The sequence below is a fragment of the Morone saxatilis genome, unplaced genomic scaffold (genome assembly GCF_004916995.1).
Source record: "Morone saxatilis isolate NCDOM2014 unplaced genomic scaffold, NCSU_SB_2.0 Contig0, whole genome shotgun sequence".
NCBI classification, from domain to species: Eukaryota; Metazoa; Chordata; class Actinopteri; family Moronidae; genus Morone; species Morone saxatilis.
The window spans coordinates 5,173,321-5,177,459 of NW_023339650.1; positions in this window are offsets into that span (position 1 = coordinate 5,173,321).

The following is a 4,139-nucleotide window of genomic DNA, read 5'->3' on the forward strand; positions in this document are numbered from 1 at the left end:
TATGATATATGAGTTTCACTTTTTGAATTGAATTACTGAAATAAATGAACTTTGTCATGATATTCTAATTTATTGAGATGCACCTGTACATAAACCTACCCACAGAGCATCACACATACAGTCGAGTGTATTGTATGTACACACAATTTCTTCACTGATGATAGAAAGCAGACATTCATACCGAACCAAGGTGAACAGTTTCTTCCTCTTCCCTGATTTGCATTAGTTTTACATTTTCAGGAGCTGCAGTAGGATGTAATGTGTGCCTGTGTATTAGGTGTGTGTGTGTGTGTGTGTGTGTGTGTGTGTGTGTGTGTGTGTTTTGCATACCGGTCAGTCCGAAAGTTATTGTGCTCTGTGTGTGTGCTTTACATACTGATGAGTCATGATTTATAGCAGTTACATTTAAATGAAGCTGGAGGACGGTCACAGGGATGATGTCATTATCGGCCTCTCTGCTCCTGGTGATTTGTCATGTGTTATCATGCAGCCGGAGTTCTACTGAAAACTATTTTGGGAGCTTAGAGAATATAGATGACGTCTTCTTTGACATAAACTGTTCTAAAATACAGTTTCAGTGGTCACACAGAATGTTTTCTTTGATTGGAGACAGTTGCTGTGGGGAAAAAACTGATATCATCAAGTGTATCCTTCATTTTGGGTTTGCATGCTAACCAAGTTTGTCTGTGTGTGTGTGTGTGTGTGTGTGTGTGTGTGTGTGTGCGCTGTAGAATTCTGCGTGCAGATGGAGTGTGTGAGAGTGTGTTGTACGGCCTGCCACTGGTGATCCGCCCCACCACCTGCTGGCAGCTGGACTGGGATGAAATGGAGACCAACCACAACTTGTTCCATGCTCTCTGCCACACACTCAGGGTGTGTGAATGTGTTAACTGTTTGTTCATCTCACAATTTAGACGTTAGATCAACAGAGACAGGAAAATCTTGGAGTCAATATGATCATTATAGGGTGTGTTTACATTATTCAAATCAGGTACATTTTTATATTTTAAAATTTCCTTTAAGAGCAGAATAAAACCAAAGAAAAATGGTTTATTGTCCACACATTCATGCCACAGAGCTTATTATAATCATTTACTAAATAATAAAAGATTTTAATCAAACAGCTTTACATTCATTTTCTGACAAGTTTATTATAGATCAGGTTTGAGTGGCAAAATAATTACTCTCTTCTTCCTCTTGTGTTCAACTGCTAAACCCTCTGATTGGCTCTTTCAGGTTACTTTTTGCACTCTGTAACATTCTCAGTCTCCCTATGTGCGATACAAATGAATGAAATGGTTTGATGTTACATTTGTTTTTCCCTCCTTCAGAGTCGTGACCTGTTCCTGCTGCTGCAGGTGGAGCCCGCACAGAGGTCTACAGCTGGAGGTTCAGGTCCATATGTGTGTGGGTGCCAGTGTGTGTGTGTGTGTGTGTGTGTGTGTGCATGGGTTTGGAGTTCAGCTCTATAGCTCTAGGTTGAGACACAGTGGAACCATTCATGATCTACTATCTGGCCCCCAATGGCCTTCGCTCTTAAATCAGAGCCAGCTTGCAGAGCTCAGATCCCTGCGGGGTTTTCTTTTTGCACCCAAATCCAAGGCACTTCTTGGTTAAGAAAAAAAAAAAAAAAAAGATTATTCTAATAGATGTTTTCTGTCATCTTTCCCTCCCACTCATTATAGACTTTTCAATTGTGTCCAACAACTTTCCCAAAGTGACGAGGTCGTATTTAATATCCCTGTCATAAAAGAAGAGAAATTGATGGCTTTGAGTTGTGTTTGTTAATGCTTTCATGCTGGCCGAGGGATAAACAATTAGGATGAGACATATTCATTGTCTCTAATTATCCTTTCTGAGCACAGATTAAATGTTTTCATAAGTTTGGCTCCTAACGAGCCAAATCCCCACCATATATAGGCATTACATCTGTCCACATTCCGAGACAAAATCACTTAACTGCTGTTGTTATCAACTCGCAATGCACTGTGGGCTGGATCCATCAATATTATTTAACCAGGGCAGTTAGTGCCTCATCTAATCGCCTTTTACAGCCATTTCACAGTGAACTTGACCTCACACTGAGTCCAGTGATTGTGGTCCGGTGTGTTCAAAGTACATTTGATGGTAATTCGTCAATGAAATGACTCAAAACATGTGCAGTTTTTGTAAAAGATCCCCTCACTCTGCCCTGAGCATACATTACAAGAGGAATAATTTTCAAACGGGCCTTGATTGTGTGGAGCCTATGTTAATGAAATCTGGGGTCTTTCAAAGAATTGACAGTTAATAAAGACTATACAGATGTCTTGGAAGAAGTGCCACCAATTAGAGCTGAAATTCTAAATCTGGTGTAATACCTTGAAGAGTAATTTAAAGATAAGACAATTTCTCATTTGGAATGTGAAATAATTAATTATCTCTTTGGTCGAAATATCTTAACAAGGCTACTTAGTATGCATATAAAATTCCAAATTGTAAAATCAAATTAGCATTATTAACTTATAGTGCGCTAGATTACGTCTTTTCTCTTTTAAAAAGGTCCCTCAGAGTTGAATTGATAATTAAGTAATGAAATGAAAATTTATGATCTAATCAATGGCGGTCCATATGAGCTCAGCAGTAGCCATTCTAAGGTTACAGGCGGCAGTGAGGAGGGGGCTCGTACCCCAGAAAATGACAATGGCAATTTATTAGCATGGAGTCCTATTGTGATAGAGCTCAAAGGGGCTCAAACAAAGCTTGCCTGAGCCTCGCAGCTTCTTCTGATGGTCAGTTTTCATTACGGTGGTTGTCAGTAGATCTGAAACCTACTTAGGCACAGTAATGCTTTTAGATAAATGCAAACACCTGCATATTAATGGGCTCGCAATGACAATGCTAACATGTTTACCATGTTCACCATCTTTTTTTAGCATGCTAGCATGCTTGCCAGTTAGCCCGAAACACAAGCTACAGCTGAATCTAATGGAAATGTCATTAGTTTTGTAGGTATCTGGTCATTAAGTAATTGGAGAAATTTAAATTTTGACTCAATGGTGGTGCCAGATGTCAGCAGGATTTATTCTCTGGGAACCATGAATGTATGTACAAAATTTTGGTGGGCCAATACATCTAATAGATAGTGGCCAGGGTATTCACCAAAGTCACTGGGATTTATCCTTTGGGGACAATGAATGCCTGTACAGAATCTTTATCTCCGTTAGTTCAATTGTCATGTCAACCTGCTTGTGGTTCTACATGAAAAGTCAGGGGATCACCAAAGTCATTACAGTTAGTCTTCCGGGACCCATAAATGTAAAACTTTTCCAAATCCATCCAGTAGATGTTGAGATATTTCACTGGATAAGTGAAACATTACAATGGCGCGAGATAAAAGGTCAGGGGAATATAATTTTTTGCACCAGATTTCTGAGCAATCCGTCCAACTGTTGTTAAGAGATGCCAGTGAAAAACGAATAAAAGTCAGCAGGATTCATCCTCTGGACCATTGTGGCGTATCGACAGTAGAGGCTTGGATAAGAACTATTTAACCTGATGGAGCGAGGCACAGTGCCATCAAATGAGAGATTTGAAATGCAAAGATCATTTAGTAGCATTTGTTTTATTGTAAAACGAAGATGGGTTGCTTCCACCAGCTAGTTTCAGTCCTAGTGGTTTTGTCGATATATTTTAATATTTGGCCTGATGCAAGGAGACACAATAAAATAAAAAAGCAGTGCTTCAGCTCCACTGCCTCATAGCGGGTTAAATGGAGCGGATGGCAATGAGCAATTCTCCAACAATCCCTCTCCTCAGTGCTGCAGGTTGTTCTTCCTCCTCTAAACCCATCGCTTCCTGGTGTTCCGGCTTAAAGCTTTACCCTGTGGGGTCCCAACAGGCTGGAATAAAACACAAGTGGATGCGGCAAGTTGCCATGGAAACTTAATAAGCCAGCAGTTGTAGTGAGAGAGGGAGTCAACTACAGTAGCCAGTGAAGCGTGCATCTGAAGGCAATAAATTGAATGCTGTGAAGGGGAAGAAGACAGAGAGAAAAAAGAGGCAAGGGGGACCGCGTGTTATTGTGAAATAACCTTATAAGTCGAAATTAAATATTTTGTCAGGAGTGTGTGGCTCCGAGCTCGCCCCCCCCCCCCCCC